Raw genomic sequence first — 13,630 nt, 5'->3', positions numbered from 1 at the left:
GGCTGTGGTGAGACCAAAAGGCAGTACTCTGAAATGGTAAAGACTGGCTCCCACCTGGAAGTGGAGGAACGTTCTGGAGCGTTTGCCCATCTTTATATGGTAATACGCATCCTGAAGGTCTATTGAGCACATCCAGTCATCTTTCTTCAAATAGGGAACAGACTGTACCGTGACCATTCAAAACTCTGTTTGCCAAACAGATTTGTTCAGCGCACAGATCCAAAATCGGTCTCCAATCCCGTCTTTTTTGGCACTAAAGAAACCAGTTTAGGTTCCGGAACATTTCTGGTCTAGCGAGACTTCTTGGAGGACTTCTTTCCAGCAGTTTAAATTTCTTGCACTGCTGAATCCCTCTGATTAGGTGGAACATTGGGGGATTTTGAGTACAGGGGGTGGGTGAGAAAGGGGAATGATGCAGCTTATGGATATGATCCATTGCACCCAGGAATCTGTTATACTTATGCAGGTGTTTAAGTGCAAGGACAAGCGTCCCCAGACTGCCTCCAGAGGAAGATCAGGCCTCCCCTTCAGAAGCACTGAAAGGGCTTCCCTGGAAAGGAATCCCTGGTTTTATGGACCACCTCTTGCCACGAGGGCGGCATCTTCTGTTTTGGTTCACCCCCTCTGCCCCAGGCAGAACTCCCTCCACAGGAGTCTTGGAAAGGCCCTTGGGATTTCTTAAACCACATTTTTTCCACCACTCCTCTGGTTCCTAGAAAAGGACCTGGGGGGTGGAGAAACATATGCCACAGCAGAAAGGGTCTTAATATCCTTCTCACACCTGGATAAAGTCTTACTTTTCAGTCCAAACAAGAATGTTCCATCAAAAAGTACAATGACTAAAGATGACTTGAATAGCTCCGCAAAATCACATAGGTGCATCCAGGCGTGTCTGTCATGCTTTTACCCGCTGCTCTGGACATTGCTTCAGCTGTATGGGCAAGGAGCCTCATGGACAAACTGGACACAGATTCCAGGGTGGCTAACTGGTAAGCCACTTTCTCCGGCTTCCTCAGCTACAGCTCCCGCCCAGGTGTCTGAAAATTCCTTAATTAGATCCCACTGGAGTCTAGTGAAATGTGCCAAAAAATTCAAGGACCTTATGGTGAAGGTCGATGAAACTTCGGCCTGCTTACCAAATCTGTCCTGCAAGTTCCTTTTTAGTGGCAGACGCTACGACCATAGCATTTACATCTTATCCATTGGCCCAGAACTGTATCTTCAGGGGCGGAAAGTATCTTATCAGGTCTTCTGAGGATGGGCTCGATGGTGTCTTGAGCCTTCCACACCCACTGTGAATTCAACTGAACAAGTTAATAAGATGTCACCCAAAAGGTAGACAGGTGGGTGCCAAAAGCCTGCAGATTCCTCAGAGGAAGGGTTTTGAGACCTCCAGCTACCCCTCAGTTTTAAAATTTTCAGGACATCTCCAAATGAGATCTTCAGATGACTACTGTGGGGATCATTCCCCCTCATTGAAATCTGTGACCAATTCCTGGGGGAATCCAAGTGCTTCCTTTTGCACTTTTTGAGGGACCTTGTCAGATGGATATCTGGGGAGGTGTCAGAAGATGAAGGCTTCAGCACCCACTGTCCTAGTGGAGAGACAGTAGGAATAACTGGGGGGGTACCCGTTTCCAAAGGGGGAAGGTGCCAATAGAGTTTCTGCAAGAGAAAAAACCACCTGCATGGCCTCGTAGGCAAGCCCACATGAGGGAAGGGAGTCCGGAACAGAGACTGCCTCAGAACAGGTGTCACTCCCTGCTGTGAAGAACCAACCCTCAAGACCAGAGCCAAACTAACTCAAGCCGAAGCACTGAGGAGCAGGGACAGCTCCAAAAAACCCAGAGTTGAGATCTGCCCCCAGGAACTCACAAGCTAGCTATGGCTCTGGAAGGTCTCCAGTTCAAAAAGAGCTCATGGTAACTACTGGCTCAAAAGTGAACTCCGGAGCTGGTACAGTCTGCACCTGGAGATCTGGAATAGTGGACTCAAACCTCCAAGAAGGTTAGAGTAGTTAGTGGTGTAAAGGAAGTTTCGGTACCAAGACCAAACTGGGTCAGAACCGAAAGGGGGCCCGAAAGTCCTCTAGGCCCATAAAATTTTATTCACTAGCCTTTCCATGTCAAGTTCAGAAAGACTTTGATGGAGCAGACCAACAAAGGGGACTTGGGACCCTGCAAAAAAACTTCAAGGAACTCCCCAGCAAAAGATCAGTCTAAGGTGAGCAAAGGGCCTCAAATGACTACCTGGGCCGGAATGGGAGTTGGCTCTGGAATGTCAGCAGCAGAGACCTGTGATTCCATTGAAACTTTCTAAACAGAAGGCTTCAATTTCGTAACTTTGGAACCGATGGGGAGGTTGAACAGAGGCTTCTTTTCTTGCCTTTGTCCAGAGAAGATGAGGATGAAGGAGATGGTGTGTCCGTTTCTGCTTTATCTACAGAATTGAGGCTTTGCCAAAGGATGAGCAAAGGAAACCTTTTAAAAATAAGCTTATTTCGTCTTTCCACAAGAACTCTTCTTCTAAGTGGTGGGGGCCTAGATATAAACAGTGAAAATCTGACAATGGAATTTTATGGCCACACTATCATATTTTTGAGCCAAGAGGGGGGGGCCTTATCCTTCTCAACCACGTCAACAAGATAAAGGAAGCTAGAAAAATAGCCACTTAAACTGTCTACAGAAGAAAACACTGGACATTTTTAATTTATATATATATATATATATATATATATATATATATATATATATATATGCGCATGTGTGCGCGTACATTGTATACACATTTATACACACAAATATACAAGTGTGCTTATTTAAAGGAAGCAAAAAGGTAAAAAGGACCATCAGAAATGATAGCCAGAGAAGTACACAAGTGTACAGGGAAGGAAAACCTAAGAGAATGAGGGCAGAGGAACCATCAGCAATGATGGTGGGAAATGCATTTTTCCCTTGCACTGCATCAAAGATGATAATTTACGGAATACACAGTGCAAGAAGAGGTTAAAGGAGAAACTGAGAAAAAGGTAAAAAAATATTACCTAAACCACTAAAACTAGAGAGGCAATAGCTAGATAAGACTGTTTCGAAAAGTGGTAAACAAGATCTGATATAATTGAGAGAGAAGGATTCTGGGTAGAGGTGAAGCTCAAGAGTTTTTGGCTGGCACGAGCTCTAGTAAAAGCAGAGTCTGTTCCAATATCTGAACAGAACCCAACTGTCAAGGAAAAAATTAAGACTGACAACAGCAGATCAAAAAAGTTGAATATTTGAGCACCTTAGCAGAAAAGAACCAAACTCCAGAAGTGTTCAGGATCTCTGTTTTGACATCTGGTAAATTTTGAGAAAGTAGACAAGCAAATCTCAAGACAGTGGCAGCTGCTCTGGAAGCAGTATTAGTAGTGTCATAAGAACATTTAAAAGAAAAGTTTGGTTACAGGAATCAGAAGATGCCAATTAGTTCAGAGATGTCAGTCTCTCAAGTAAGGGAGGTCGGCAGTTAACTTTCCCCCTCAATCAGCAGCAGCCCATCCATACTCTCTACATGGGATGGGGCCATGTCAATTGTCATATCTATTAGATGCCACTCCTACCTTCGACACTCGTTCAACTGTCACAAGTTCTCTTTCTCAATCCATCCACATCTTTGCTGGACAGAGTTTCCTCTTGCCTTGTTGTCTGTCCCAAATCATCTCCAGACTGCCTGAACCACTAATCTGTTCTAGTAACTTTTCTGCAACTGGAGCTACTTTGGCTTCTGCTCGTGCGCACATTTTTTCGTTTCTCATTGCATTTCCTACTACCTATGTCAAGCACTTAATGTCACCTCCAGCTTCCTAAACTGCTCTACCTTAAATGCCCAGGTTTCTGTACCACACAGCAGTACTGACAGCACTACTGCATTATTCACTTTAGTTAGCTTCTTTGGCACTCTGCCATAAACTACCCGGGCACTGTGTCATTTGGCTGCAGCCCCTCTGATTCTAGCTCTGATCTCAGACTCCTTTCTAACCCCCCCCCCCCCACATACTTGAAGACAAACCTCTTCCACTATTTTTAATTCTCAGCTTCTGATTTCCCCCATTTGCTCCTTAGCTAAATTATGGAACTCTCTTCCGGCTACCCTCTGAAATATCCAGAGCCACTAACTTCAAATCTCTCCTCCAGTCTCACCTAGTTTCAAAGTGGGAATTCTCCTGTTCCCCCACTACTTAACCCCTTACACCATCACCCAAGTACTACACCCTATACTTGTTCTGCAGTACACCTGCACTCCCATACCTACTTCATCTACAGGACATTCCGCCCTGACTTATCTCAAAAAAAAAATAAATTTTACACACACACACAAATAGATATATATATATATATATATATATATATATATAGTATAGTATCCACAAATATTAGACAGACATGTATCACTTTGCCTATTCTTTTTAGCTATACATTTCATCAATGTATGCCATTTGTATAATCAACTGCTTGTATTGGCAACTATTGTAGGATTGATCTGTGGGGCATTTCTTCACGGGCCTTCACAGAAAACGGGCTCTTCCAGGCCCAGTGGACCACCCCGGTCAAACTGAAAATAAATAAAAAATTTGCTGCCACTACAACAGTCTTATTCTGTATTCAGTTTTAACCCACACACCTTCAGTTTTGCATTCCATTCCTCTACGCTTTGCTGAAAGTGCTTGTTCAAAGTCTGCCTGTAATGCCACTACTGCATACAGCAACTTTGTTGATCTGTTTCCTCCAACTTAGTCCATCACTAGTATTAACAGCAGTAGGCTCGGAACTGAACCATGATGTAAACACATAAGGAATCAATCTCTCTACAAGACCAAACAATATTCATACTCGAGTCGTTGGGTCTTTATGCATGGCCTGTACAAATTCTACCAATGTGTTTCTGGGATTTCTAACCACCACAGGACTGCCCAAATCAGCTTTGAGACCTTGTCATATGCTTTCTCCAAGTCTAGGAATGCACAGATGGGCTCTAGGTTCTTCTCAAATACCAGTCTCATTGCAAACAAAGGTCAGTTGTGCTGCATCCTGATCTAAATCCAAACTGCTCATCTTTCATATTACTTCTATTATGCATACTTGTTAATCACCCTCTACAGTCATCTAGGATACATCTTTCTTTTCATACTGACAAGAGTACCCTCAGGAGCCATTTCTTTCCTATCTCATCCAACTGTATCTCCTGTTGTGACCTCATATGAACCTGCTGCTTTTCCTAACTTCATTTTCTGTAGTAGGCTTCTGCTCTTTTCATCAGAGTTTAGGACATGGGCAGTACAGCTTGGGGGGTGGGGACGGGGAGCCTTCATTCAGAACCTGCTGGGAAGTACTCCCATCTGCCTTTGAAGTCCTGTGGACCCTTTATGAAGGGTGTTGGGTGTCTAATATCTTCTTTATCTGTCTTTGCCTTACAAACTGTTACTTTCCAGAAGCTTGTGAAGTGCCTCAGACACCTTCTTCGCTACTGCAACTCCTCTCTCAATTAGCATTAGCCAACCTGCATTCCTTCCTAGCCTGGTCTGTCTTTTCCTATGGTCTAAAAAAGCCAGCAGAAATTAAGAAATGCAAACCTGACAATCCACTACTCTCAAGGCCAAGGAAGAAGCATAATTTTCCCCCCAGCTTGTCAGAAGGAAAAAGGCTAGTTACCCTATAGAAATTTGGCATTCACTGATATTGACAAAGTACTACAGGGTCTGACCTAGACTTAGAAAAAGTCATTCGACTTTCTGGGAGAACATGGCCATCAAGCAAATTGCTAGCTGACCAGAAGCATCCTTAAATACTGGAAATACAAGAGGAATAGCTGCAGGTTAAGGAAAACCAGCCTGTAAATCAAATCACATTTACTGGGAGTAGTTTGTTTTTGTTCACACAAAAACAAAACCTTCATAATTAGCGTCAGAAATAACTTTGTAATGGGAATCTAACTGCGGGGAAGCTATTCATCAGACTCCCCATTCTGTGAAGTGGGAACTTGAAACAAATGTAATTCAAGTTCCCCAGACTGAATTACACAGTAAAACCTCAAAAGAAAGGCTCAGCATTTAGAGCTCAAAAGGCTTTAAAAATCCTTTCAAAGCCCAGCCAATCCTCCCCATCTGCTTTAGGAAAATATAACGTCTAACTTTGGGAGTTAAAAGTAAACTATGTTGCCTTTCTGCAAACCCCCCCCCCCCAAAAAAAAAAAAAAAAGAAGAAAAGCTTGGATAGCCCTTTATCTGGCTGGGAATGCAGCTCCCCAGAAGCTCAAGGAAGGAGCATCACCCACGCCCTTCCCAGATGTCATTGAGAATATTCTCTACTCATTAAGGGCAGCTGAACAGCTGCAAGAGGACATACCAGACTTCTGCTCCTTAGTGGCATCCCAAGGTGCAATAGGACAGAGAAAAGTGAGGGGAGGTCAGAGGAACACAAAATAGCCACAGTGAAATCACCCATCAAGAGCAGAGGCAAAAGGGAAACTGCAGTAAAAATAGTTGTGTACTTACCATAACTTGGCATCTGTGTTGTCCAATTTCATTCTTCCTCACTTCTGGGTCTAGGATCAAACACTGGACCAGATTCAGCCGCTTTTACAAGACTGAGCCACGCCTCAAGTTCCATCTCCCATAACGCCTCACGTCTGTATAACCCTCAGAAAACATTTGCTGCCTTGTGAACAATTTACTAAAAAGGTAAATACTTGTTCTTTAAAGTTAAAAAAAACAAAGCTAGTCATATTCTGGAGCTCAAACCAAGAAACCTCAGAGTTCCTGTAAGACTCAGAGCCATTAGGATGGGGAAAGATAAAAGGGACATGAAGAATAAAACTGAACACAGATGCCAAATTATGGTAACTATGCAACTTCTAATTTGATGCTGCCCATTTCATTCTTCCTCATTTCTTGGTCAGAGTCCCCAGCTACGTACTTCCCTGGGTGGCTCTCATGAAAGGATATGCCACAGCACCGTGGAGCCAAAGGATGCTTTACTTCCAAAAAGTATGTCCAACTTCGAGAGACACAAAGGTATGACGCCCGGACCAAGTTTCTGCAGCACATATTTCATCAATAGAAGGCCTGGCAGAAAAGGTGGATGAAGTGGCCACAGAGCTCGTAGAATGCACTTTCAGAGGACGGGGTAGCGGTGTATGGTTTGAAAAATAAATGGTAGAAATGCAGTTCATAATCATTAGTGAGAGTCATCTTCGACACTGTGACCCAAGTGATAAGGTGAAAGAAATGAAAAATGATCTTATTTGCAATTTTTCTTTGACCTCCACATATAAAAAGAGTGTTGCCTATTAACATAAAGGAGATGCAACATGTACTCACCCTTGTTGGAATGGTTTGGGAAGAAAAGTAGTAATTAGATAGTCTGGTTTCCATTCACCTCCGTATCCACTTCAGGCATGAATGAAGGGTTAGTTCTTAAAGATGCATTGTATTTCATACAGATGGAGTATGGAGACTTGGGAGGACAAGGCCGGAAATTCAGACACCCTTTTTGTGGAGGTTATCACTACAAGAAAGGCTGTTTTCCAAGACAAAAATCTTATATGGCAAGAAGTGGTTGGTTCAAAAGGTTTCTGAGCGAGACCTTTGAGGTCAATAGTCAGGTTCCACAGAGAAGGATGTATAGATCTGCAATCATGGGACTGCACACATCTGCTGACTTAAAGACCAAAACAGTGAAAGTGTTGATGCATGAGAAGAATAAATTACGAGTTCCCCGCTTAGTCTAGCGGAAAAATACATCAAGCAGGAACAGAAATAAAGCCAGAAGTAAAAAAAGTCAGGCAGCAACTAAATGTGCCAGAAAACAAATATAAGGTGAAGATCAGATGAGGAGGCAAGAAATGTATAAATATAGTTGCAAGTACACAAAACTTCTGGAAGAACCTCATGTTGATCAGGATCGAATGCAGGAATGGCTAAGGAGAGGTGAATTCAAACCACAAAGATGAGAGGTTAATATTGGCGGACCAAGACAGTGGGCTATGTACATGCTGGTTTACAAGTCCACTGAACATGTGGGAGAAACAAATGTACGTTTTGTAAAATAGAATTGGAAACAGTCACACACCTTGTTGCTGGCTGTGACATACTAATGTCAGAAGGACTGTATACTGAAAGGCATAATACTGAGGCAAGACTGTTGCACTGGGGATTGTGCAAACACTATGGTACTGAAGTAACTGAAAATCCCTGGAAACATGAGCCACATAGCATCACAGAAAAATGATGACGTCTGCATCACAAGGGATCACCCATTAACAGTTCAAAAAGACAGACACTAGAAAGCGAGACATAGTTGTCTGTGAAAAGACAAAAAGTAGAACTGATCACAAAATGGCCACACCCAGTGACTAGTGTCTTGCGTACATAGACACTGTCAAAATATCAGGATTTGCAGGCAGAAATGAGTCATGTGGAAGATATCCAGACAGCTCCAGTAGTAGTAGGAGCAATGGGTCTTGTAAACAAAAATCTACAATCTTATTTAGATATGTTACCATACATGTAACCCTGTACAAACTGCAGGAGTCATCATTACTGGGCACAGTGTGGGTGCTGCGAAGAGCACTTCTGGCGGACAAAGATTGAAACAATACCAATTTCATTAACTGTACTTGGACTCAGGAACAGGGTCCATTCCCATCAAGGTTATTGAAACCATAAAAGACTTGGAGAAATTAAAAGGATCTTTGACTGGTGGCATAAATAAGACATTTCATAAAAGTTTTACTAGTTTGGAAGAAGAGGTAGAATCTTAGTGTGAAAATTTGAAATTGCTGCCAGTTTCAATTTTACAGCAGAGAAACTAGCTCCACCCTGGAAAAGTGAAGCTAGACAAAGGAGTATGTCCAATATGGAAGCTGAAAAAGGAATATATTGTCTGGAGGCCCAAATCAAGAAACTTTCCCACCTACCACTGTAAACTTTTTCTGGACGGTTTCTAAAAGGCAATAAGAATAATTAATCTGTTGGACTGGTGAGGCTAGCCTGGACTTCATGAAAATTATGTAAGTGAAGAAACCATATGGTTAAACCAAGGGGACCAGGTTAACAGAGCAGATCCTGGCATGGAGACAATAACCAGAGGGGATATTTCAGACAAGACTGTAGAAAGGGGAACCAAACCTGACTAGGCCAAAAGGGAGCAATGAGAATTAGTGAGGTCTTCAATTTGCTGGCTTTCTGTAAAACTCTTGGGATCAGAGGTATTGCAGGGTACGCATATACGAGACCTAAAGGCCAACCGTGGACTAAAGCATCCCTCGGACTCCCCAATTGGGAGGAAATAAGAGCAAAATACCAGCTACATTTCTTTAGGAAAGAAGTGAAGAGATAGTAAGGCTGGCCCCATCGGCTGAAAATCTTGTTTGCTACTGTTTGATTGAGGGACCAACCACTCATGCAGACTAAGGATGGACCTGCAGAGTGCCACCACATTGGTCTCTCTGAGAATGTGCGCTGCAAGGAGAAAGTGGTTTGACAACACTGTCCATTCCCACACTCTCAAGGCCTCTCTGCACAAAGGGTATGAAAGGGATCCTCCTGTTTGCTGATGTGCCAGACAACTGAAAAGTTGTCTCTATGAATTGGTATCATCCCGAGAGGAAGTCAGTTGTGGAAGGCTTGCAATGTCAGGAGAACTGCGTTCATTTATGTGCAATTTGGTCTCTACCGGGGACCATGTGCCTTGGACCATTCTTCCCTGAATATGCCCCACCCCAACAGGGAAGCATCCATGGTCACTGTGGCTGTGGGAGGGGAAACCGGAAAGGGTCTGCCTAGATAAAGATAGTCCAATAGCATCTACCACTGGAGATGGCATTTGTAAACTGGGGCTAGTTTGACGGGAGCAGTTAAGGGGTGAAACAAGATGGACCACTGAACTGCAAGAGTGTCTATTGCAGCACTCGTATGAAGAACCTCCCCAAGAGTACCAGAAATATCGCTGCTGACATCGAACCTATCGTTTACAGAATTAGTCTTGCAGCAGGAGCTGGTATGTCCATAACAGCCTGTACTTGTTGCCTCAGAAATGACCCATTGCTGGGGCAATGCCGCCAATTGTGATAGTGTTCAATCACGTTCCTATTAACTCCAGGTCTTGCGCAGGAGTCAAGTTTGACTTTGCTGGGTTAATCACGATTGGCCAACTGCTTGAAGGTTTCCAGAAAATACCCCGTAGCCTGGAGTAGTTTTTTTTTCTGGTGCTTTAAGGAGGCAATCGTCCAAATATGGAAACACCTGGAATACTTGCAGTTTAACATAAGCTGCTACCACTCCCATACACTAACACCCAGGGGGCTGTGGTGAAGCCAAAGGGGCAGAGGTCTGAATTGATGAGTCTCCCACCCGTAAACACAGATGCCTCCTGGACAGTATTTTGATACGATAGTACATATCCTGGAGATCAACAGAGCACATCCATGCATCCGTGTGCAGAAGCTGCAAGATGTACTTCACAGTGACCATCCAAAACTTCGACTTCTTGACATACATATATAACTTGTTTAGATCTAATATTGTTCATAGGACCCTGCCTTCTTTTGGCACCAAAAAGAAGCACAAACAAGTTCTAGAGCCTTGTTGTTCGGTCGGAACATTTTGGATGGTTCTTTCTACAAGTTTTTGAACTTCTTGACTGACTAGCTCCCTCAGACTGGGTGGTACAATGGGGAGATTCCTGCTGTGCCTTGGAGGAAGGGAAAGGGTAATGTAGTAACATCTAGATATTATGCTTAGCACCTATCGGTCACTTGCTGGATCTGTCCAGCTGTCGAGTGCAAAGAGATTGTCCTACTCTGGAGGCAGATGGGAGCAGTCTATTGGACAATGCTTCAGGAGCACTGAAAGGGTTTTTCAGAGAAGGGTTATCTGAAGCCCTGATTTTGTGCAGACCCTCTGCTTTAGGACAGCACCTACCATTAAATACTCTTCCTCTGGAAGAGGACTCTTGAGGATCCTGGGAAAGGACCTAGAGATTTTTTGAACCACAATTTCTTAGCCCCTAATTGGCTTCTTGAGAAAGAGCTTTGACAGGTAGAAAATTTGATCCCTATAGCAGATAAGGTCTTCCCATGCTGCTCGCTGTGGGTGAGTAACAGATGGTCCAGAGGGAGAAGACTTCGAAGGGGGAATTAGTGAAAGACTGCTTAAAAGGTTCTGCAAACCCACACAGCCTCAACCAAGCAGGTCTCCTCAAGGTGATGTCTGATCTGGCTGCTCAAGTGGTGCCTTCTGCAGCATGAGAGATTAACCTCATCGAGGAATTAGAGGAGAGAGATTAGCCAATTAGGGAGACAGCTTCTTCAGGTCTTCCTCTGACTAGGTCTCTGTAGAAGAGAGTTTGTTAGCTCCTTGAAAAAACTCTGAAGTAAAATGAGCTAGGTAGTTCAATGCTCTCAGTTCTGAAAGTGGGAGAGGCGTAAATGCACTTCCTATGTCTGTCCAAAGCCCAGGACTCCCTGGTCGGGGGACAGACTGTGGAACTCTGCTCAACCAGTTCCTTCTCTGTGGCTGCTGGCACAATAGCATCAATGGGTACACCCTTACTCCAATGAAATCAGTCACTATGTGGGCTGAAATATGTTTGGACGTTTGAGAATAGACTTCACAATGTCTGGTTCCTTCCACACCCAGTAGGAAATTAGATAAATAAGTTAATCTGCAGCAAGGGGGGGGGGCTCACCCCGCCTCCAGAAACACAGACTCCACAGAAGAGGAAGGTTGGGAGGACTATCAACCTGTCTCTACCTACAAGACGTCTCCAATGCAGACATCGCCTGGTGGACATCTTAAGGCATTACGGGATAGGGAGGAGCTAGAGGCTCAGCTCATAGTCTTGTAAAAGCATCGGAATTGGATCAGATGTCAGATCCTAAGCGCAGAAGTGAGGAAGAATGAAATGGACATTAGATATGAAGTTTTCCAGCCAATTTACTGCAGCTTAGGGAGGGACTGAACATGTCACCAAGAACAAAGTCAGTATTCTTGCAACAAAAGATGTCAGACAAGTGGCTAGTAGAACCTTTAAGCAGCCTTGTCTCCAGGTAAAGATTTTTTTTTAGTAAAAGTAGTTAGAGCTTGGGATCTGTGAAACACCGACTAGGAACAGTGATTAGACTTTTTAGTGATACAGCAATGGGCGGCTGCTGCCCCCCCCCCCCCCCCCCCAAGTCAAACTGCAACCACCACCCCCGTTTTTTTTCCCTGCCTTCTTCACAAGCGCTCCAGGAGATGTGTCCGAGGGCTGCTGCACTCAACTGGCAAGGTACTACAGTTAAGCCAAGAGCCCTTACATTCTTGCCTAGGACACCCTATTACTTTTATTGCCCAGTAGCAGCTCAGCAGTAGGAAGATGGCCAGCATACTGGTCCTAGAGAAGTAGTCTACCCTCTCCCCTTGGGAGCACCAAACTTGTTTGCTACTCCAGGCCCACAATCACCACTTCCTGAAAAGGGAAAGTGTGCCTCTGTAAACCAATTTTCCCCTCAGCCTTGTTTTGTAAAGTTCTACACTGGCCAAACCTGTGCTGTTGCCAGTCCATTTTCAAAGCAAGAATGCTGAAATAGGCGCAACAAATGTACTTTGAAACAGAGCAGAAGCAACTGCATAACAGATCAACCTGCCCAAACATTAAGTGTGTACACATAAGCCAAGACCCCCAACATTCACATCCAAATAAAGCATCTCATAACGGGTGTACAGCTTTCTATCACAGCTAAGCTAACCATATTATAAAATATAAATCTTACACAGACAAAAAAGAAAATTAATTTAAAAAAAAAAAAAGGATGCAGACCGCAAGGTTGCACGAGACATCTGGGTATAAATAAGAATCATAAAATAGATTTTTTTTTCTTTTTAAGGAAATAAGAGGATATGTGGTATGGTACAAGTGAACCTAAATCCTGTTTAAGTTCCTTTTAATTATTTGCCAAGGTACAATGTACAATACCTGGAATAGACTAGATACTTGTACTTTAAGCATATATATATATATATATATATATATATATATATATATATATATATATATATACATACACATACACATACACATACGTACATACACACATATACACATATTAGGATCTCTGACGCACCCAATTACTATTTCAGATTATGCTCTAACAAAACATGAGATGCAGCAGAATGTATAGATGGGACACTGGCACTATGTGCTGTTTAAAAAAAAAGACTCCAGAAGGAAAGCTAGTGAGAGAAAATGAAATTTAAAAAACAGGATAGAAATAAGACAACAGATGTAGGAAAACAGTTAATAGGCATTACTTAAAAGGCACTGACAAAGGCCGAAATATTTCAGAGTAAACAGGATTTCAAAAATCAAGGAGGAGCAACTGGAAAGTGCCAGAGATTTGGATGTTGTTGCTGTCTTTTGGCTTTTCCCAGTTAGGGGTCGCCACAGTGGAACTCCGGCCTGTTAATGACTGGCAATAGATTTTGATGAACGCCAAGGTGGCAGCTTGACGTTCAACCTTCAACGAAGGCACGCCCATTTATGCATGTCTTTCGAACACCCACCCAACCGTGGGGAGGACATGCAGACTCCACACAGAAGGCACTCCAGCCGAGAAT

At 43.4% G+C, this 13,630-nt stretch overlaps 1 protein-coding gene across 1 annotated transcript in view; it reads right to left on the bottom strand.

Moving 5' to 3' along the window:
• The window catches only part of HSPA9 (heat shock protein family A (Hsp70) member 9), a 1,477,986-nt gene that overhangs the window by 1,404,235 nt on the left and 60,121 nt on the right, over positions 1–13,630 (bottom strand). The window lies entirely within an intron of this gene.

Source organism: Protopterus annectens, chromosome 4.part0 (genome assembly GCF_019279795.1).
Source record: "Protopterus annectens isolate FY-2018-M chromosome 4.part0, PAN1.0, whole genome shotgun sequence".
NCBI lineage: Eukaryota > Metazoa > Chordata > Ceratodontiformes > Protopteridae > Protopterus > Protopterus annectens.
This window is presented reverse-complemented; position numbering and strand designations above follow the sequence as displayed.